Here is a 24,488-nt window from a genome sequence, read left to right on the forward strand (position 1 = left end):
ATATCAGCCAAACACTCAACTATTTACTGTGAAGTTTTCCTTTCCACACTGACATCAAGTGGCCTGGAAATTCCAGCTGAACTGTGTGCCGCTAAGTGGCCCAGCGGATAAGTCACAAGTTATCTGTAGAGTACCTTGTAGAATTCTGCTAGTTCAAACCCAACACACTCAGTAGGAAGGTGCTGGTTTTTGACGTGCCAATCATTCTGATTGACAGATTCCTTGGCCAATCAGATCGGTCTGCCTTCAGCCAATCCTAGGGCTCCTTACATTGTCTCGTCCAATCAAATGGTCGCAGACCCGGACCACTTCCTTGTTTATAACTGGATGAAATACTCTGACCTGTTTTAGATTTATAGTGATTCTTCAACTTAATTTTCTTCATTTTCACAGTTTTTGACGTTTTATTAATATAATTGATCATTCTAGATCACTGCTAGATCTGTAACAATCTTCTCTTATGGGGTTAGGGTTAGGGTTAGGGTTAGGGTTAGGGTTAGGGTTAGGGTTAGGGTTAGGGTTAGGGTTAGGGTTAGGGTTAGGTTCAGGTTCAGGTTCAGGTTCAGGTTCAGGTTCAGGTTCCGGTTCCACAGGTTAATAAAGTGTAAATGTGGGGGTCCTTGACAAGAAAAGGTTTGGGAACCACTGTTGTAGAGGGACTATAGAATAGATAGATGTTGATAGTATTAAGTTAGTTACTTTGACAGTGTACAAATGGAACCGGTTTTCAGCAGGTCAAATGAGGTACAGAAAACCATATGACTCCCAGGCTGATCTCACTGGGGGAAAACTGTATGAGTTTATTTGTTTAAGAACTAACAATCAATTGAAAAATATATTCTGGATGTGACACTTACAAGCCAAATTAGCGCATTTGGTAGAGCATTAGACTGAAGATCTAAAGGTCCCTGGTTCAATCCAGGCTTTCGGCAGTTGAAATGAGGTACAGAAAATCCTACGACTCTTAGGCTGATCTCACTGGGTGAAAAACTTTATGAGTTTTTTTGTTTAAGAAGTAACAAGTAACAGTCAATGTAAAAATAAATACTGGATGTGTTACTTGCAAGCTGTAATAGCTCAGTTGGGAGAGCGTTAGACTGTAGATCTGAAGGTTCCTGGTTCAAACCTGTGATTCGGCAGTTGAAATGATGTACAGACAACCGTATGACTCTCAAGCTGATCTCACTGTGGGATGAACTGTATGGGTTTTTGTTTAAGAACTAACAATACATTGAAAAATACATTCTGGATGTGTCACTTACAAGCAAACAAACAAAAAAGCAGTGTGAATTGTCTGGAGCCAGTGGCTCAGTGTGTTAGAACACTGTCCACATGTTTGGGAGATGGTGAGTTCAAACCCCAAATAAATCTTTATTTTCAAGACCAATTTCAGAAGAAGAAAACAAACAAAAAAGCAGTGTGAATTGTCTGGAGCCAGTCGCTCAGTGTGTTAGAACGCTGCCACATGATCGGGAGATGGTGAGTCGGCAGTAGAAATGAGGTACAGACAACCGTATGACACAAGCTGATCTCACTGCGGGATGAACTGTATGAGTTTGTTTAAGAACTAACAATGCATTGAAAAATACATTCTGGATGTGTCACTTACAAGCCGAAATAGCTCAGTTGGAAGAGCATTAGACTGAAGATCTGAACGTCCCTAGTTCAATCCTGTGTTTCGGCAGTTGAAATGAGTTACCAAAAACTGTATATAGTTTCGGAAGACTTACTATAATATGTTGTTTTTCATGATTTTGAAGGATAAAAAAAGACATACTATAGTTCATGGGTTTGTAAGACATACATCTGTACTTCATGATTTGGAGGATTAAAAAATATCAGCCAAACACTCAACTATTTACTGTGAAGTTTTCCTTTCCACACTGACATCAAGTGGCCTGGAAATTCCAGCTGAACTGTGTGCCGCTAAGTGGCCCAGCGGATAAGTCACAAGTTATCTGTAGAGTACCTTGTAGAATTGTGCTAGTTCAAACCCAACACACTCAGTAGGAAGGTGCTGGTTTTTGACGTGCCAATCATTCTGGTTGACAGATTCCTTGGCCAATCAGATCGGTCTGCCTTCAGCCAATCCTAGGGCTCCTTACATTGTCTCGTCCAATCAAATGGTCGCAGACCCGGACCACTTCCTTGTTTATAACTGGATGAAATACTCTGACCTGTTTTAGATTTATAGTGATTCTTCAACTTAATTTTCTTCATTTTCACAGTTTTTGACGTTTTATTAATATAATTGATCATTCTAGATCACTGCTAGATCTGTAACAATCTTCTCTTATGGGGTTAGGGTTAGGGTTAGGTTCAGGTTCAGGTTCCGGTTCCACAGGTTAATAAATAAGTAAATGTGGGGGTCCTTGACAAGAAAAGGTTTGGGAACCACTGTTGTAGAGGGACTATAGAATAGATAGATGTTGATAGTATTAAGTTACTTACTTTGACAGTGTACAAATGGAACCGGTTTTCAGCAGGTCAAATGAGGTACAGAAAACCATATGACTCCCAGGCTGATCTCACTGGGGGAAAACTGTATGAGTTTATTTGTTTAAGAACTAACAATCAATTGAAAAATATATTCTGGATGTGACACTTACAAGCCAAATTAGCGCATTTGGTAGAGCATTAGACTGAAGATCTAAAGGTCCCTGGTTCAATCCAGGCTTTCGGCAGTTGAAATGAGGTACAGAAAATCCTACGACTCTTAGGCTGATCTCACTGGGTGAAAAACTTTAGTTTTTTTGTTTAAGAAGTAACAAGTAACAGTCAATGTAAAAATAAATACTGGATGTGTTACTTGCTAGCTGTAATAGCTCAGTTGGGAGAGCGTTAGACTGTAGATCTGAAGATTCCTGGTTCAAACCTGTGATTCGGCAGTTGAAATGAGGTACAGACAACCGTATGACTCTCAAGCTGATCTCACTGTGGGATGAACTGTATGAGTTTTTGTTTAAGAACTAACAATACATTGAAAAATACATTCTGGATTTGTCACTTACAAGCAAACAAACAAAAAAGCACTTTGCTTTCCACACTTACATCAAATAGCACAAAAAAGCTGTGTAGTAGTATCCAGCAGTTAGCTCAGTGTGATGAGAGGCTGTCCTTGGGAGCCACAGGTCCAGGGTTCAAATCCCACATTAGTCATAACTGTGACACTTTGCTTTGCACACTGATTTCCAGAAGGACAACTTTAAAGCAGCCCAGAAATTCACCATGTTTGTGTGCCTCAGTGGCCCAACGGATAAGTCAGATGATATCCGTAGTATACCTAGTAGAAGTGTGCCGGTTCAAACCCGACATGCGGTGTTCAAATCACCAACACCTAGAGTAGGCGTGTCCCAGCGGTCTTTCTTTACTGTGACACTTTGCTTTCCACACTTACATCAAATAGCACAAAAAAGCTGTGTAGTAGTATCCAGCAGTTAGCTCAGTGTGATGAGAGGCTGTCCTTGGGAGCCACAGGTCCAGGTTTCAAATCCCACATTAGTCATAACTGTGACACTTTGCTTTGCACACTGATTTCCAGAAGGACAACTTTAAAGCAGCCCAGAAATTCACCATGTTTGTGTGCCTCGGTGGCCCAACGGATAAGTCAGATGATATCCGTAGTATACGTAGTAGAAGTGTGCCGGTTCAAACCCGACATGCGTTGTTCAAATCAATAACACCTAGAGTAGGCGTGTCCCAGCGGACTTTCTTTACTGTGACACTTTGCTTTCCACACTTACATCAAATAGCACAAAAAAGCTGTGTAGTAGTATCCAGCAGTTAGCTCAGTGTGATGAGAGGCTGTCCTTGGGAGCCACAGGTCCAGTGTTCAAATCCCACATTAGTCATAACTGTGACACTTTGCTTTGCACACTGATTTCCAGAAGGACAACTTTAAAGCAGCCCAGAAATTCACCATGTTTGTGTGCCTCTGTGGCCCAACGGATAAGTCAGATGATATCCGTAGTATACCTAGTAGAAGTGTGCCGGTTCAAACCCGACATGCGGTGTTCAAATCACCAACACCTAGAGTAGGCGTGTCCCAGCGGTCTTTCTTTACTGTGACACTTTGCTTTCCACACTTACATCAAATAGCACAAAAAAGCTGTGTAGTAGTATCCAGCAGTTAGCTCAGTGTGATGAGAGGCTGTCCTTGGGAGCCACAGGTCCAGTGTTCAAATCCCACATTAGTCATAACTGTGACACTTTGCTTTGCACACTGATTTCCAGAAGGACAACTTTAAAGCAGCCCAGAAATTCACCATGTTTGTGTGCCTCGGTGGCCCAACGGATAAGTCAGATGATATCTGTAGTATACCTAGTAGAAGTGTGCCCGTTCAAACCCGACATGCAGTGTTCAAAGCACCAACACCTAGAGTTGGCGTGTCCCAGCGGTCTTTCTTTACTGTGACACTTTGCTTTCCACACTTACATCAAATAGCACAAAAAAGCTGTGTAGTAGTATCCAGCAGTTAGCTCAGTGTGATGAGAGGCTGTCCTTGGGAGCCACAGGTCCAGTGTTCAAATCCCACATTAGTCATAACTGTGACACTTTGCTTTGCACTGATTTCCAGAAGGACAACTTTAAAGCAGCCCAGAAATTCACCATGTTTGTGTGCCTCGGTGGCCCAACGGATAAGTCAGATGATATCCGTAGTATACCTAGTAGAAGTGTGCAGGTTCAAACCCGACATGCAGTGTTCAAATCACCAACACCTAGAGTAGGCGTGTCCCAGCGGTCTTTCTTTACTGTGACACTTTGCTTTCCACACTTACATCAAATAGCACAAAAAAGCTATGTAGTAGTATCCAGCAGTTAGCTCAGTGTGATGAGAGGCTGTCCTTGGGAGCCACAGGTCCAGGGTTCAAATCCCACATTAGTCATAACTGTGACACTTTGCTTTGCACACTGATTTCCAGAAGGACAACTTTAAAGCAGCCCAGAAATTCACCATGATTGTGTGCCTCAGTGGCCCAGCGGATAAGTCAAATGATATCCGTAGTATACCTAGTAGAAGTGTGCCGGTTCAAACCCGACATACTCCTAGTAGGCGGTGATGGTTCAAATCACTGACACTTAGAGTAGGAGTGGCCCAGTGGATAAATCAGATGATATCCATAGCCCGCACCTAGTACAAGGTGCGGGGTTCAGGTAGAGTAGGAGTGGCCCAGTGGATAAATCAGATGATATCCATAGCCCGCACCTAGTACAAGGTGTGGGGTTCAGGTAGAGTAGGAGTGGCCCAGTGGATAAATCAGATGATATCCATAGCCCGCACCTAGTACAAGGTGCGGGGTTCAGGTAGGAGGAGAGTAGCGTGGGCAGGTAGGAGGAGAGTAGCGTGGGCAGGTAGGAGGAGATTAGTGGGGTCAGGTAGGAGGAGAGTAAGGTGGTCAGGTAGGTGGGAGGTCAGGTAGGAGGAGAGCAGGGTGGTCAGGTAGGAGGAGAGTCGGGTTCAGGTAGGAGGAGAGCAGGGTGGTCAGGCAGGAGGAGAGTAGGAAGGGGAGGAGCCAGGCAGGAGGAGAGCAGGTAGGCGAGGGCCAGGCAGGAGCAGAGTAGGAAGGGTAGGGGGCAGGCAGGGGGAGAGTAGGAAGGGGAGGGGCCAGGCAGGGGGAGAGTAGGGTGGGGCCAGGCAGGAGGAGAGTAGGAAGGGGAGGGGCCTGGCAGGAGGAGAGTAGGAAGGGGAGGGGCCAGGCAGGAGGAGAGTAGGAAGGGGAGGGGCCAGGCAGGAGGAGAGTAGGAAGGGGAGGGGCCAGGCAGGAGGAGAGTAGGAAGTGGAGGGGCCAAGTAGGGTGGGGCCTGGCAGGAGGAGAGTAGGAAGGGGAGGGGCCAGGCAGGAGGAGAGTAGGAAGGGGAGGGGCCAGGCAGGGGGAGAGTAGGAAGGGGAGGGGCCAGGCAGGGGGAGAGTAGGAAGGGGAGGGGCCCCCCGGGGGAGAGTAGGAAGGGGAGGGGCCAGGCAGGGGGAGAGTAGGAAGGGGAGGGGCCAGGCAGGGGGAGAGTAGGAAGGGGAGGGGCCAGGCAGGGGGAGAGTAGGGAGGGAATGCAGAGAAGGCAGAGGGGGTCTTCCTGATTTTTTTATTATCATTTTCTAAATTAAAAATTAAAAAAAAAAAAAAAAAAAATCATAAAAAAAATCAGGAAGACCCACTCTGCCTTCCCTGCATCCCCTTCCTACTCTCCCCCTGCCTGGCCCCTCCCCTTCCTACTCTCCCCCTGCCTGGCCCCTCCCCTTCCTACTCTCCCCCTGCCTGGCCCCTCCCCTTCCTACTCTCCCCCTGCCTGGCCCCTCCCCTTCCTACTCTCCTCCTGCCTGGCCCCTCCCCTTCCTACTCTCCTCCTGCCTGGACCCTCCCTACTCTGCTCCTGCCTGGCCCCTCCCCTTCCTACTCTCCACCTGCCTGGCACCCTCCCCTTCCTACTCTCCTCCTGCCAGGCCCCTCCCCTTCCTACTCTCCCCCTGCCTGGCCCCTCCCCTTCCTACTCTCCTCCTGCCTGGCCCCTCCCCTTCCTACTCTGCTCCTGCCTGGCCCCTCCCCTTCCTACTCTCCGCCTGCCTGGCACCCTCCCCTTCCTACTCTCCTCCTGCCAGGCCCCTCCCCTTCCTACTCTCCTCCTGCCTGGCCCCACCCTACTCTCCCCCTGCCTGGCCCCTCCCCTTCCTACTCTCCCCCTGCCTGCCCCCTCCCCTTCCTACTCTGCTCCTGCCTGGCCCTCGCCTACATGCTCTCCTCCTGCCTGGCTCCTCCTCTTCCTACTCTCCTCCTGCCTGACCACCCTGCTCTCCTCCTACCTGAACCCGACTCTCCTCCTACCTGACCACCCTGCTCTCCTCCTACCTGACCTCCCAGCTACCTGACCACCTTACTCTCCTCCTACCTGACCCCACTAATCTCCTCCTACCTGCCCACGCTACTCTCCTCCTACCTGCCCACGCTACTCTCCTCCTACCTGAACCCCGCACCTTGTACTAGGTGCGGGCTATGGATATCATCTGATTTATCCACTGGGCCACTCCTACTCTACCTGAACCCCACACCTTGTACTAGGTGCGGGCTATGGATATCATCTGATTTATCCACTGGGCCACTCCTACTCTACCTGAACCCCGCACCTTGTACTAGGTGCGGGCTATGGATATCATCTGATTTATCCACTGGGCCACTCCTACTCTAAGTGTCAGTGATTTGAACCATCACCGCCTACTAGGAGTATGTCGGGTTTGAACCGGCACACTTCTACTAGGTATACTACGGATATCATTTGACTTATCCGCTGGGCCACTGAGGCACACAATCATGGTGAATTTCTGGGCTGCTTTAAAGTTGTCCTTCTGGAAATCAGTGTGCAAAGCAAAGTGTCACAGTTATGACTAATGTGGGATTTGAACCCTGGACCTGTGGCTCCCAAGGACAGCCTCTCATCACACTGAGCTAACTGCTGGATACTACTACACAGCTTTTTTGTGCTATTTGATGTAAGTGTGGAAAGCAAAGTGTCACAGTAAAGAAAGACCGCTGGGACACACCTACTCTAGGTGTTGGTGATTTGAACACCGCATGTCAGGTTTGAACCGGCACACTTCTACTAGGTATACTACGGATATCATCTGACTTATCCGTTGGGCCACCGAGGCACACAAACATGGTGAATTTCTGGGCTGCTTTAAAGTTGTCCTTCTGGAAATCAGTGTGCAAAGCAAAGTGTCACAGTTATGACTAATGTGGGATTTGAACACTGGACCTGTGGCTCCCAAGGACAGCCTCTCATCACACTGAGCTAACTGCTGGATACTACTACACAGCTTTTTTGTGCTATTTGATGTAAGTGTGGAAAGCAAAGTGTCACAGTAAAGAAAGACCGCTGGGACACGCCAACTCTAAGTGTTGGTGATTTGAACACTGCATGTCGGGTTTGAACCGGCACACTTCTACTAGGTATACTACAGATATCATCTGACTTATCCGTTGGGCCACCAAGGCACACAAACATGGTGAATTTCTGGGCTGCTTTAAAGTTGTCCTTCTGGAAATCAGTGTGCAAAGCAAAGTGTCACAGTTATGACTAATGTGGGATTTGAACACTGGACCTGTGGCTCCCAAGGACAGCCTCTCATCACACTGAGCTAACTGCTGGATACTACTACACAGCTTTTTTGTGCTATTTGATGTAAGTGTGGAAAGCAAAGTGTCACAGTAAAGAAAGACCGCTGGGACACGCCTACTCTAGGTGTTGGTGATTTGAACACCGCATGTCGTATGTCGGGTTTGAACCGGCACACTTCTACTAGGTATACTACGGATATCATCTGACTTATCCGTTGGGCCACTGAGGCACACAAACATGGTGAATTTCTGGGCTGCTTCAAAGTTGTCCTTCTGGAAATCAGTGTGCAAAGCAAAGTGTCACAGTTATGACTAATGTGGGATTTGAACCCTGGACCTGTGGCTCCAAAGGACAGCCTCTCATCACACTGAGCTAACTGCTGGATACTACTACACAGCTTTTTTGTGCTATTTGATGTAAGTGTGGAAAGCAAAGTGTTTCAGTAAAGAAAGACTGCTGGGACACGCCTACTCTAGGTGTTGGTGATTTGAACACCGCATGTCGGGTTTGAACCGGCACACTTCTACTAGGTATACTACGGATATCATCTGACTTATCCATTGGGCCACTGAGGCACACAAACGTGGTGAATTTCTGGGCTGCTTTAAAGTTGTCCTTCTGGAAATCAGTGTGCAAAGCAAAGTGTCACAGTTATGACTAATGTGGGATTTGAACCCTGGACCTGTGGCTCCCAAGGACAGCCTCTCATCACACTGAGCTAACTGCTGGATACTACTACACAGCTTTTTTGTGCTATTTGATGTAAGTGTGGAAAGCATAGTGCTTTTTTGTTTGTTTGCTTGTAAGTGACAAATCCAGAATGTATTTTTCAATGTATTGTTAGTTCTTAAACAAAAACTCATACAGTTCATCCCACAGTGAGATCAGCTTGAGAGTCATACGGTTGTCTGTACCTCATTTCAACTGCCGAATCACAGGTTTGAACCAGGAACCTTCAGATCTACAGTCTAACGCTCTCCCAACTGAGCTATTACAGCTTGCAAGTAACACATCCAGTATTTATTTTTACATTGACTGTTACTTGTTACTTCTTAAACAAAAAAACTCATAAAGTTTTTCACCCAGTGAGATCAGCCTAAGAGTCGTAGGATTTTCTGTACCTCATTTCAACTGCCGAAAGCCTGGATTGAACCAGGGACCTTTAGATCTTCAGTCTAATGCTCTACCAAATGCGCTAATTTGGCTTGTAAGTGTCACACCCAGAATATATTTTTCAATTGATTGTTAGTTCTTAAACAAATAAACTCATACAGTTTTCCCCCAGTGAGATCAGCCTGGGAGTCATATGGTTTTCTGTACCTCATTTGACCTGCTGAAAACCGGTTCCATTTGTACACTGTCAAAGTAACTAACTTAATACTATCAACATCTATCTATTCTATAGTCCCTCTACAACAGTGGTTCCCAAACCTTTTCTTGTCAAGGACCCCCACATTTACACTTTATTAACCTGTGGAACCGGAACCTGAACCTAACCCTAACCCTAACCCTAACCCTAACCCCATAAGAGAAGATTGTTACAGATCTAGCAGTGATCTAGAATGATCAATTATATTAATAAAACGTCAAAAACTGTGAAAATGAAGAAAATTAAGTTGAAGAATCACTATAAATCTAAAACAGGTCAGAGTATTTCATCCAGTTATAAACAAGGAAGTGGTCCGGGTCTGCGACCATTTGATTGGACGAGACAATGTAAGGAGCCCTAGGATTGGCTGAAGGCAGACCGATCTGATTGGCCAAGGAATCTGTCAATCAGAATGATTGGCACGTCAAAAACCAGCACCTTCCTACTGAGTGTGTTGGGTTTGAACTAGCACAATTCTACAAGGTACTCTACAGATAACTTGTGACTTATCCTCTGGGTCACTTAGCGGCACACAGTTCAGCTGGAATTTCCAGGCCACTTGATGTCAGTGTGGAAAGGAAAACTTCACAGTAAATAGTTGAGTGTTTGGCTGATATTTTTTAATCCTCCAAATCATGAAGTACAGATGTATGTCTTACAAACCCATGAACTATAGTATGTCTTTTTTTATCCTTCAAAATCATGAAAAACAACATATTATAGTAAGTCTTCCGAAACTATATACAGTTTTTGGTAACTCATTTCAACTGCCGAAACACAGGATTTGAACTAGGGACGTTCAGATCTTCAGTCTAATGCTCTTCCAACTGAGCTATTTCGGCTTGTAAGTGACACATCCAGAATGTATTTTTCAATGCATTGTTAGTTCTTAAACATAAACTCATACAGTTCATCCCGCAGTGAGATCAGCTTGTGTCATACGGTTGTCTGTACCTCATTTCTACTGCCGACTCACCATCTCCCGATCATGTGGCAGCGTTCTAACACACTGAGCGACTGGCTCCAGACAATTCACACTGCTTTTTTGTTTGTTTTCTTCTTCTGAAATTGGTCTTGAAAATAAAGATTTATTTGGGGTTTGAACTCACCATCTCCCAAACATGTGGACAGTGTTCTAACACACTGAGCCACTGGCTCCAGACAATTCACACTGCTTTTTTGTTTGTTTGCTTGTAAGTGACACATCCAGAATGTATTTTTCAATGTATTGTTAGTTCTTAAACAAAAACCCATACAGTTCATCCCACAGTGAGATCAGCTTGAGAGTCATACGGTTGTCTGTACCTCATTTCAACTGCCGAATCACAGGTTTGAACCAGGAACCTTCAGATCTACAGTCTAACGCTCTCCCAACTGAGCTATTACAGCTTGCAAGTAACACATCCAGTATTTATTTTTACATTGACTGTTACTTGTTACTTCTTAAACAAAAAAACTCATAAAGTTTTTCACCCAGTGAGATCAGCCTAAGAGTCGTAGGATTTTCTGTACCTCATTTCAACTGCCGAAAGCCTGGATTGAACCAGGGACCTTTAGATCTTCAGTCTAATGCTCTACCAAATGCGCTAATTTGGCTTGTAAGTGTCACATCCAGAATATATTTTTCAATTGATTGTTAGTTCTTAAACAAATAAACTCATACAGTTTTCCCCCAGTGAGATCAGCCTGGGAGTCATATGGTTTTCTGTACCTCATTTGACCTGCTGAAAACCGGTTCCATTTGTACACTGTCAAAGTAACTAACTTAATACTATCAACATCTATCTATTCTATAGTCCCTCTACAACAGTGGTTCCCAAACCTTTTCTTGTCAAGGACCCCCACATTTACACTTTATTAACCTGTGGAACCGGAACCTGAACCTGAACCTGAACCTGAACCTAACCCTAACCCTAACCCTAACCCTAACCCTAACCCTAACCCTAACCCTAACCCCATAAGAGAAGATTGTTACAGATCTAGCAGTGATCTAGAATGATCAATTATATTAATAAAACGTCAAAAACTGTGAAAATGAAGAAAATGAAGTTGAAGAATCACTATAAATCTAAAACAGGTCAGAGTATTTCATCCAGTTATAAACAAGGAAGTGGTCCGGGTCTGCGACCATTTGATTGGACGAGACAATGTAAGGAGCCCTAGGATTGGCTGAAGGCAGACCGATCTGATTGGCCAAGGAATCTGTCAATCAGAATGATTGGCACGTCAAAAACCAGCACGTTCCTACTGAGTGTGTTGGGTTTGAACTAGCACAATTCTACAAGGTACTCTAAAGATAACTTGTGACTTATCCGCTGGGCCACTTAGCGGCACACAGTTCAGCTGGAATTTCCAGGCCACTTGATGTCAGTGTGGAAAGGACAACTTCACAGTAAATAGTTGAGTGTTTGGCTGATATTTTTTAATCCTCCAAATCATGAAGTACACATGTATGTCTTCCAAACCCATGAACTATAGTATGTCTTTTTTTTATCCTTCAAAATCATGAAAAACAACATATTATAGTAAGTCTTCCGAAACTATATACAGTTTTTGGTAACTCATTTCAACTGCCGAAACACAGGATTGAACTAGGGACGTTCAGATCTTCAGTCTAATGCTCTTCCAACTGAGCTATTTCGGCTTGTAAGTGACACATCCAGAATGTATTTTTCAATGCATTGTTAGTTCTTAAACATAAACACATACAGTTCATCCCGCAGTGAGATCAGCTTGTGTCATACGGTTGTCTGTACCTCATTTCTACTGCCGACTCACCATCTCCCGATCATGTGGCAGCGTTCTAACACACTGAGCGACTGGCTCCAGACAATTCACACTGCTTTTTTGTTTGTTTTCTTCTTCTGAAATTGGTCTTGAAAATAAAGATTTATTTGGGGTTTGAACTCACCATCTCCCAAACATGTGGACAGTGTTCTAACACACTGAGCCACTGGCTCCAGACAATTCACACTGCTTTTTTGTTTGTTTGCTTGTAAGTGACACATCCAGAATGTATTTTTCAATGTATTGTTAGTTCTTAAACAAAAACCCATACAGTTCATCCCACAGTGAGATCAGCTTGAGAGTCATACGGTTGTCTGTACCTCATTTCAACTGCCGAATCACAGGTTTGAACCAGGAACCTTCAGATCTACAGTCTAACGCTCTCCCAACTGAGCTATTACAGCTTGCAAGTAACACATCCAGTATTTATTTTTACATTGACTGTTACTTGTTACTTCTTAAACAAAAAAACTCATAAAGTTTTTCACCCAGTGAGATCAGCCTAAGAGTCGTAGGATTTTCTGTACCTCATTTCAACTGCCGAAAGCCTGGATTGAACCAGGGACCTTTAGATCTTCAGTCTAATGCTCTACCAAATGCGCTAATTTGGCTTGTAAGTGTCACATCCAGAATATATTTTTCAATTGATTGTTAGTTCTTAAACAAATAAACTCATACAGTTTTCCCCCAGTGAGATCAGCCTGGGAGTCATAATTATGGTTTTCTGTACCTCATTTGACCTGCTGAAAACCGGTTCCATTTGTACACTGTCAAAGTAACTAACTTAATACTATCAACATCTATCTATTCTATAGTCCCTCTACAACAGTGGTTCCCAAACCTTTTCTTGTCAAGGACCCCCACATTTACACTTTATTAACCTGTGGAACCGGAACCTGAACCTGAACCTGAACCTAAACCTAACCCTAACCCTAACCCTAACCCTAACCCTAACCCTAACCCTAACCCTAACCCTAACCCTAACCCTAACCCCATAAGAGAAGATTGTTACAGATCTAGCAGTGATCTAGAATGATCAATTATATTAATAAAACGTCAAAAACTGTGAAAATGAAGAAAATGAAGTTGAAGAATCACTATAAATCTAAAACAGGTCAGAGTATTTCATCCAGTTATAAACAAGGAAGTGGTCCGGGTCTGCGACCATTTGATTGGACGAGACAATGTAAGGAGCCCTAGGATTGGCTGAAGGCAGACCGATCTGATTGGCCAAGGAATCTGTCAATCAGAATGATTGGCACGTCAAAAACCAGCACCTTCCTACTGAGTGTGTTGGGTTTGAACTAGCACAATTCTACAAGGTACTCTACAGATAACTTGTGATTTATCCGCTGGGCCACTTAGCGGCACACAGTTCAGCTGGAATTTCCAGGCCACTTGATGTCAGTGTGGAAAGGAAAACTTCACAGTAAATAGTTGAGTGTTTGGCTGATATTTTTTAATCCTCCAAATCATGAAGTACACATGTATGTCTTACAAACCCATGAACTATAGTATGTCTTTTTTATCCTTCAAAATCATGAAAAACATATTATAGTAAGTCTTCCGAAACTATATACAGTTTTTGGTAACTCATTTCAACTGCGGAAACACAGGATTGAACTAGGGACGTTTAGATCTTCAGTCTAATGCTCTTCCAACTGAGCTATTTCGGCTTGTAAGTGACACATCCAGAATGTATTTTTCAATGCATTGTTAGTTCTTAAACATAAACACATACAGTTCATCACGCAGTGAGATCAGCTTGAGAGTCATACGGTTGTCTGTACCTCATTTCTACTGCCGACTCACCATCTCCCGATCATGTGGCAGCGTTCTAACACACTGAGCCACTGGCTCCAGACAATGCACACTGCTTTTTTGTTTGTTTTCTTCTTCTGAAATTGGTCTTGAAAATAAAGATTTATTTGGGGTTTGAACTCACCATCTCCCAAACATGTGGACAGTGTTCTAACACACTGAGCCACTGGCTCCAGACAATTCACACTGCTTTTTTGTTTGTTTGCTTGTAAGTGACACATCAAGAATGTATTTTTCAATGTATTGTTAGTTCTTAAACAAAAACCCATACAGTTCATGCCACAGTGAGATCAGCTTGAGAGTCATACGGTTGTCTGTACCTCATTTCAACTGCCGAATCACAGGTTTGAACCAGGAACCTTCAGATCTACAGTCTAACGCTCTCCCAACTGAGCTATTACAGCTTGCAAGTAACACATCCAGTATTTATTTTTACATTGACTGTTACTTGTTACTTCTTAAACAAAAAAACTCAAAGTTTTTCACCCAGTGAGATCAGCCTAAGAGTCGTAGGATTTTCTGTACCTCATTTCAACTGCCGAAAGCCTGGATTGAACCAGGGACCTTTAGATCTTCAGTCTAATGCTCTACCAAATGCGCTAATTTGGCTTGTAAGTGTCACATCCAGAATATATTTTTCAATTGATTGTTAGTTCTTAAACAAATAAACTCATACAGTTTTCCCCCAGTGAGATCAGCCTGGGAGTCATATGGTTTTCTGTACCTCATTTGACCTGCTGAAAACCGGTTCCATTTGTACACTGTCAAAGTAACTAACTTAATACTATCAACATCTATCTATTCTATAGTCCCTCTACAACAGTGGTTCCCAAACCTTTTCTTGTCAAGGACCCCCACATTTACACTTTATTAACCTGTGGAACCGGAACCTGAACCTGAACCTGAACCTAACCCTAACCCTAACCCTAACCCTAACCCTAACCCTAACCCTAACCCTAACCCCATTAGAGAAGATTGTTACAGATCTAGCAGTGATCTAGAATGATCAATTATATTAATAAAACGTCAAAAACTGTGAAAATGAAGAAAATGAAGTTGAAGAATCACTATAAATCTAAAACAGGTCAGAGTATTTCATCCAGTTATAAACCAAGGACTGTATAAAGAGGACAGGAAGCGAAGACTGTACGGGTGCCACCATGTTGCTCCATGGAAGGAAAGAAACATGCGCAGTTGAGACCAGGAAGTTGGACATGCATATGGCACAAATGGCCCAGCAGATGGCGTGAGGTGACTAAAGACCTTGCTGAATGTAGGGACGCTTGTATCTCACTCTTCTGCCAGCCTATATGCTGAAGCCAGCTTGGCTCAGTGCTCACCATGAACGGACTGACTGAGACAGCCGTGTCATGATCAGTGCAACTATAATATCTATATAATTTTATGTAATACAGTGGTTTTCAAACCTTTTTGTATCAAGTCCCATTATTTATTGGGCATTTTATCCATATGGACCACCATTTTTTTATGAGATGTAGCCTCTCAGACCCAAAACTTTTTCATTTAATAAGATCTTGACCACAATCTCTCCATGTACGATCATCAATACAGCATGTGTATTGATGATGGTAGCCTACTTAAGGAGAGACAACAGGCAAAAGTTGATCAAAATAACAATTATTCTACATTCTCTTGTGTAGACTTATTATGCAGATCTTAACAATAATTGAACTCTTGAGAGTTTAAAATGAAACCAAATGGACGGGTTACGCTCTCAAGAGTTAAAGATCTATAAGAGTCCATTTGGTTACCAAGCTGGAGACTACCTAGCTGAAACCCCCTCAAGGGTGCTGGTGGTCCCCAGACCAGGTTGAAAACCACTGTATTACATAAAATTATATAGATATTATAGTTGCACTGATCATGACACGGCTGTCTCAGTCAGTCCGTTCATGGTGAGCACTGAGCCAAGCTGGCTTCAGCATATAGGCTGGCAGAAGAGTGAGATACAAGCGTCCCTACATTCAGCAAGGTCTTTAGTCACCTCACGCCATCTGCTGGGCCATTTGTGCCATATGCATGTCCAACTTCCTGGTCTCAACTGCGCATGTTTCTTTCCTTCCATGGAGCAACATGGTAGCACCCGTACAGTCTTCGCTTCCTGTCCTCTTTATACAGTCCTTGTTATAAACAAGGAAGTGGTCCGGGTCTGCGACCATTTGATTGGAGGAGACAATGTAAGGAGCTCTAGGATTGGCTGAAGGCAGACCGATCTGATTGGCCAAGGAATCTGTCAATCAGAATGATTGGCACGTCAAAAACCAGCAACTTCCTACTGAGTGTGTTGGGTTTGAACTAGCACAATTCTACAAGGTACTCTACAGATAACTTGTGATTTATCCGCTGGGCCACTGAGGCACAAAAAACATGGTGAATTTCTGGGCTGCTTTAAAGTTGTCCTTCTGGAAATCAGTGTGCAAAGCAAAGTGTCACAGTTATGACTAATGTGGGATTTGAACCCTGGACCTGTGGCTCCCAAGGACAGCCTCTCATCACACTGAGCTAACTGCTGGATACTACTACACAGCTTTTTTGTGCTATTTGATGTAAGTGTGGAAAGCAAAGTGCTTTTTTGTTTGTTTGCTTGTAAGTGACAAATCCAGAATGTATTTTTCAATGTATTGTTAGTTCTTAAACATAAACTCATACAGTTCATCCCACAGTGAGATCAGCTTGAGGGTCATACGGTTGTCTGTAACTCATTTCAACTGCCGAATCTCAGGTTTGAACCAGGAACCTTCAGATCTACAGCCTAACGCTCTCCCAGCTGAGCTATTACGGCTTGAAAGTAACACATCCAGTATTTATTTTTACATTGACTGTTACTTGTTACTTCTTAAACAAAAAAAACTCATAAAGTTTTTCACCCAGTGAGATCAGCATAAGAGTCATAGGATTTTCTGTACCTCATTTCAACTGCCGAAAGCCTGGATTGAACCAGGGACCTTTAGATCTTCAGTCTAATGCTCTACCAACTGCGCTAATTTGGCTTGTAAGTGTCACATCCAGAATATATTTTTCAATTGATTGTTAGTTCATAAACAAATAAACTCATACAGTTTTCCCCCAGTGAGATCAGCCTGGGAGTCATACGGTTTTCTGTACCTCATTTGACCTGCTGAAAACCGGTTCCATTTGTACACTGTCAAAGTAACTAACTTAATACTATCAACATCTATCTATTCTATAGTCCCTCTACAACAGTGGTTCCCAAACCTTTTCTTGTCAAGGACCCCAACATTTACACTTTATTAACCTGTGGAACCTGAACCTAACCCTAACCCTAACCCTAACCCTAACCCTAACCCCATTAGAGAAGATTGTTACAGATCTAGCAGTGATCTAGAATGATCAATTATATTAATAAATGTCAAAAACTGTGAAAATGAAGAAAATGAAGTTGAAGAATCACTATAAATCTAAAACAGGTCAGAGTATTTCATCCAGTTATAAACAAGGAAGTGGTCCGGGTCTGCGACCATTTGATTGGAGGAGACAATGTAAGGAGCTCTAGGATTGGCTGAAGGCAGACCGATCTGATTGGCCAAGGAATCTGTCAATCAGAATGATTGGCACGTCAAAAACCAGCAACTTCCTACTGAGTGTGTTGGGTTTGAACTAGCACAATTCTACAAGGTACTCTACAGATAACTTGTGATTTATCCGCTGGGCCACTGAGGCACAAAAAAACATGGTGAATTTCTGGGCTGCTTTAAAGTTGTCCTTCTGGAAATCAGTGTGCAAAGCAAAGTGTCACAGTTATGACTAATGTGGGATTTGAACCCTGGACCTGTGGCTCCCAAGGACAGCCTCTCATCACACTGAGCTAACTGCTGGATACTACTACACAGCTTTTTTGTGCTATTTGATGTAAGTGTGGAAAGCAAAGTGCTTTATTGTTTGTTTGCTTGTAAGTGACAAATCCAGAATGTATTTTTCAATGTATTGTTAGTTCTTAAACATAAACTCATACAGTTCATCCCACAGTGAGATCAGCTTGAGGGTCATACGGTTGTCTGTAACTCATTTCAACTGCCGAATCTCAAGTTTGAACCAGGAACCTTCAGATCTACAGCCTAACGCTCTCCCAGCTGAGCTATTACGGCTTGAAAGTAACACATCCAGTATTTATTTTTACATTGACTGTTACTTGTTACTTCTTAAACAAAAAAACTCATAAAGTTTTTCACCCAGTGAGATCAGCATAAGAGTCATAGGATTTTCTGTACCTCATTTCAACTGCCGAAAGCCTGGATTGAACCAGGGACCTTTAGATCTTCAGTCTAATGCTCTACCAACTGCGCTAATTTGGCTTGTAAGTGTCACATCCAGAATATATTTTTCAATTGATTGTTAGTTCATAAACAAATAAACTCATACAGTTTTCCCCCAGTGAGATCAGCCTGGGAGTCATACGGTTTTCTGTACCTCATTTGACCTGCTGAAAACCAGTTCCATTTGTACACTGTCAAAGTAACTAACTTAATACTATCAACATCTATCTATTCTATAGTCCCTCTACAACAGTGGTTCCCAAACCTTTTCTTGTCAAGGACCCCAACATTTACACTTTATTAACCTGTGGAACCTGAACCTAACCCTAACCCTAACCCTTACCCTAACCCTAACCCTAACCCCATTAGAGAAGATTGTTACAGATCTAGCAGTGATCTAGAATGATCAATTATATTAATAAATGTCAAAAACTGTGAAAATGAAGAAAATGAAGTTGAAGAATCACTATAAATCTAAAACAGGTCAGAGTATTTCATCCAGTTATAAACAAGGAAGTGGTCCGGGTCTGCGACCATTTGATTGGAGGAGACAATGTAAGGAGCTCTAGGATTGGCTGAAGGCAGACCGATCTGATTGGCCAAGGAATCTGTCAATCAGAATGATTGGCACGTCAAAAACCAGCAACTTCCTACTGAGTGTGTTGGGTTTGAACTAGCACAATTCTACAAGGTACTCTACAGATAACTTGTGATTTATCCGCTGGGCCACTGAGGCACAAAAAAACATGGTGAATTTCTGGGCTGCTTTAAAGTTGTCCTTCTGGAAATCAGTGTGCAAAGCAAAGTGTCACAGTTATGACTAATGTGGGATTTGAACCCTGGACCTGTGGCTCCCAAGGACAGCCTCTCATCACACTGAGCTAACTGCTGGATACTACTACACAGCTTTTTTGTGCTATTTGATGTAAGTGTGGAAAGCAAAGTGCTTTATTGTTTGTTTGCTTGTAAGTGACAAATCCAGAATGTATTTTTCAATGTATTGTTAGTTCTTAAACATAAACTCATACAGTTCATCCCACAGTGAGATCAGCTTGAGGGTCATACGGTTGTCTGTAACTCATTTCAACTGCCGAATCTCAAGTTTGAACCAGGAACCTTCAGATCTACAGCCTAACGCTCTCCCAGCTGAGCTATTACGGCTTGAAAGTAACACATCCAGTATTTATTTTTACATTGACTGTTACTTGTTACTTCTTAAACAAAAAAACTCATAAAGTTTTTCACCCAGTGAGATCAGCATAAGAGTCATAGGATTTTCTGTACCTCATTTCAACTGCCGAAAGCCTGGATTGAACCAGGGACCTTTAGATCTTCAGTCTAATGCTCTACCAACTGCGCTAATTTGGCTTGTAAGTGTCACATCCAGAATATATTTTTCAATTGATTGTTAGTTCATAAACAAATAAACTCATACAGTTTTCCCCCAGTGAGATCAGCCTGGGAGTCATACGGTTTTCTGTACCTCATTTGACCTGCTGAAAACCGGTTCCATTTGTACACTGTCAAAGTAACTAACTTAATACTATCAACATCTATCTATTCTATAGTCCCTCTACAACAGTGGTTCCCAAACCTTTTCTTGTCAAGGACCCCAACATTTACACTTTATTAACCTGTGGAACCTGAACCTAACCCTAACCCTAACCCTAACCCTAACCCCATTAGAGAAGATTGTTACAGATCTAGCAGTGATCTAGAATGATCAATTATATTAATAAATGTCAAAAACTGTGAAAATGAAGAAAATGAAGTTGAAGAATCACTATAAATCTAAGACAGGTCAGAGTATTTCATCCAGTTATAAACAAGGAAGTGGTCCGGGTCTGCGACCATTTGATTGGAGGAGACAATGTAAGGAGCTCTAGGATTGGCTGAAGGCAGACCGATCTGATTGGCCAAGGAATCTGTCAATCAGAATGATTGGCACGTCAAAAACCAGCAACTTCCTACTGAGTGTGTTGGGTTTGAACTAGCACAATTCTACAAGGTACTCTACAGATAACTTGTGATTTATCCGCTGGGCCACTGAGGCACAAAAAACATGGTGAATTTCTGGGCTGCTTTAAAGTTGTCCTTCTGGAAATCAGTGTGCAAAGCAAAGTGTCACAGTTATGACTAATGTGGGATTTGAACCCTGGACCTGTGGCTCCCAAGGACAGCCTCTCATCACACTGAGCTAACTGCTGGATACTACTACACAGCTTTTTTGTGCTATTTGATGTAAGTGTGGAAAGCAAAGTGCTTTATTGTTTGTTTGCTTGTAAGTGACAAATCCAGAATGTATTTTTCAATGTATTGTTAGTTCTTAAACATAAACTCATACAGTTCATCCCACAGTGAGATCAGCTTGAGAGTCATACGGTTGTCTGTACCTCATTTCTACTGCCGAATCTCAGGTTTGAACCAGGAACCTTCAGATCTACAGTCTAACGCTCTCCCAACTGAGCTATTACGGCTTGCAAGTAACACATCCAGTATTTCTTTTTACATTGACTGTTACTTGTTACTTCTTAAACAAAAAAAAACTCATAAAGTTTTTCACCCAGTGAGATCAGCCTAAAAGTCATAGGATTTTCTGTACCTCATTTCAACTGCCGAAAGCCTGGATTGAACCAGGGACCTTTAGATCTTCAGTCTAATGCTCTACCAACTGCGCTAATTCGGCGTCACATAAAGTGTCACATCCAGAATATATTTTTCAATTGATTGTTAGTTCTTAAACAAATAAACTCATACAGTTTTCCCCCAGTGAGATCAGCCTGGGAGTCATACGGTTTTCTGTACCTCATTTGACCTGCTGAAAACCGGTTCCATTTGTACACTGTCAAAGTCACTAACTTATCATCTAGTATAGACCCTCTACAACAGTGGTTCCCAAACCTTTTCTTGTCAAGGACCCCCGAATTTACACTTTATTAGCCCGTGGAACCTAACCCTAACCCTAACCCTAACCCTAACCCGGCTATAATCCATGGTAAAAAACGATGAAAAACGAGGATTTGAAAAAAAGACAAAATCACTTCCAGACCATGGGCGATAATCCATGGTGTCAGAGTGATCTTTGTCCTCAAAAATGATGAAAAACGGCATGCTACAGTTCCCTAACCCTAACCCTTGATCGTAGGAGATAGTAATGTAGGACTCTACAGATCGAGTGCTATCCAGTCATAAAGTTTGAACAATTGAAGAAACTACTACAGAAAACTGGAAACACCGCCAATGTGGCGCACTGCATCCTATCTGTAGGAATGAACAATCGACAGCAGGTGACAACAGAAACAGGACGGAAGACAATGAGGGCGGACACAAGTGTGGCCTGATAATTTGCCCAGCTGGTACCCACTTAAGGCCCAATCAGATCCCAGTTCAAACCCATATAGGCAAACACAGGTGGCACACATGGTTCTGAAATAAAATGGCCCATTTGGATACCACCTAAGACCCAGTTAGAAATCCACATAAGCCCATATGGGCTAACCAGGGTGGGCCCTTTGTGAATACTGGGTGCACGGCCCACTTGGAACCCTAGCCCATGTCAAAACCCAATTGGGCCCAGGTGGACATGTTAGCTGGGTAGGTTTAAGTATGTAGGACTAGTAGCATGCCAAAGTTTGTGCTATTGCCATAGAGAATGCATTGGGCGTTTAAGTTAAATAACTCAGAAACTACAAAACATTTCAAAGTAAAACGTTCCAGCATGTGTCTCCACAGTAAGCTGAATAATAAAAAGTGTGAATGGAGTTTCTAGGTGAAAGTGATTTTTTTTGACGTGCCACAATCTGCCATTGAGCCCCATTATACATTTCTCAAATTTGAAAGCACTATATTACATTTATTACATTTCAAAGATTCCTTTTCAGGCAAACATGTCCACCATAAGACGAACCTAAATAAATTTGAATGGGGATATGACAAAGGTTCAAATTAAATATTTCTCTGTTTGCTGTCAATGAAAGTGTGTTTGGGTGCTGAATAAAAATATGGTTTTAAACCAGTTGTCATGAACCCTGATTGCCACTTTAAATATGACCTGCAAATGTGTGTTAGTGTGAAATGTCTGGTGGTGCAGCAGAAAACGAGAGGACTCACAACCTGAAGGTTGGTGGTTTGAACCTGGGTCCTGGAAAGTCTTTACTTTTGGTCTTTTATTTGATGAACTATTTTTTGTTTATTGAGGCTTTTGAGTTTTTTGTTTAGCTTTAGATGATCAGTTTGTTTTGTTTTTGGAGTTTCAGTTTGAGTTTTGAACCTACAACCTTCTGTATTAGAAACCTTGTTTTATCTTTTGAGCCACAGTGGAATGGAAAGCACAACCGAAAACGTAATACTTGACCCACCTTTTAGAATTACAATTAACAGTGAAAATGTCCTTTGGGAGCTTTGAACCCACAACCTTCAGCTTATAAAGCTCACATTTATCTCTTGAGCCACACTTGCATGCATGATTAAATTGAAAATGTAACACTTGACCCACCTTTTAGAATTGAGATGAACGTGAAAAGGAATGCAGTTTAGAAGTTATTTCAAATAAACGTAATTCATCTAATCAAAGAGGCTGTAATACCGCCATGAATTTTCATCTACTGACCTGCAGCTCTCACTTCAACTTTAAACATGACCTCCTTTGTGAATTGCTTGGTGGTGCACCAGAAAAGCAGAGGACTCACAACCTGAAGGCTGTTGGTTTGAACCTGGGTCCAGGAAAGTCTTTACTTTTGGGCCCTCATTTATCAACCGTGCGTACGCCAAAATATGGGTGCACAAAGTTCAAAACTCACGTCTGGTCGGGAGCTGTTGTACGCTTTGTCCTCACCTGTTTTTCTGTCGTAGGACAGCGGAGCAGCATTGTTTGACCAGCTGAGAGGCTGTCACAGACATATAAACATAATGTTTTCACTCCTAAAATGTATAAAACTAATAATAGCCTATATGTGAAAAATATATATTTTGTAAAGGCATGTCATGTCAGGCAGCTATAGTCAAGTCTACCACCAACGGCAACTGCTATCTACAGCCATGTCTTTCTCACGTTACGTCTCGTCCTTTTAATTAAGGATAAACCCGACGCGCTCGAATGCCAATAAATATATATATATAGACATATGCCTCGACAGTGTCGAGGCAGCGCAAAGTGGGGACCGCTTATTTTTTTTGTCATATGGAAACTCACAGGTTACCGCCAACTTCACTTTGTGAAGTTAGGCTGCGCAGGGAGGCAATCTAATATACAGTGAGTAATGTCATAAACGTGCATGCAGGTCAGTGACAGAGACAGACAGAACAGGAGCGGAGGAAAACAGCTTTTGTCACGGGCTGTGCGTGTCCAAACTCATTCCAATGACGTCGTGAGCAATGTTATGTAATTAATGCTTCACATAATCACAGGTTCAGGTTTTCGTTCACTAATCTTGTTGTATATAAATAAATAAACATTTTAATAATTGCATATACAACTAACACACAGTGACAGTTGCTTGCAAATTGCATGTGTGTGCGTGAGTCTGTGTGTCTGTATGAGAGGGGGGTGAGGCGGTCAGCAAGGCAAGGAAGGCTTGACTTGATGTAACTATGGTTTCCAAGATCGCACTGCAGTTGTTCATGTCGCAAAAACGAGGGCGAGGCTTGATTTCATAGGGCGTGCCAGATAGATTTCAGCCGTCACATTTATTAACGTCGGAACGAAATTAAGGAAGGATCAGCTGTTTGCGATCACTTTATAAATGCCGTGGCGACGTGGGTGTACTACGAAACCTACCCTCGAATCTGTGGCAGATTTTACACTCAATTGATAAAGGAGGGCCTTGGTCTTTTTAAGACAAGGAGTCTAGGATCAGGTGACCTCCCTGATCCCTCCTCACGCCCTCTTTTGGGTCTGGTAGGAGAGGGAATAGTCTGGATGAAGCCTGCCTCCAGTGGAGGAGTTTAAGAAATTTGCATATTAGGCACATATTTATTTGATATTATTTCAAGTGTGATTTGATGAATGATTATTTGTTTATTGAGGCTATTGAGTTTGTTTTCTTTTAGATGATCAGTTTGTTTTGGAGTTTTGAACCTACAACCTTCTGTTTTAGAACCCTGGTTTTAT

The sequence above is a fragment of the Protomyctophum parallelum genome (genome assembly GCF_964188405.1).
Source record: "Protomyctophum parallelum genome assembly, chromosome: 20".
NCBI lineage: Eukaryota > Metazoa > Chordata > Actinopteri > Myctophiformes > Myctophidae > Protomyctophum > Protomyctophum parallelum.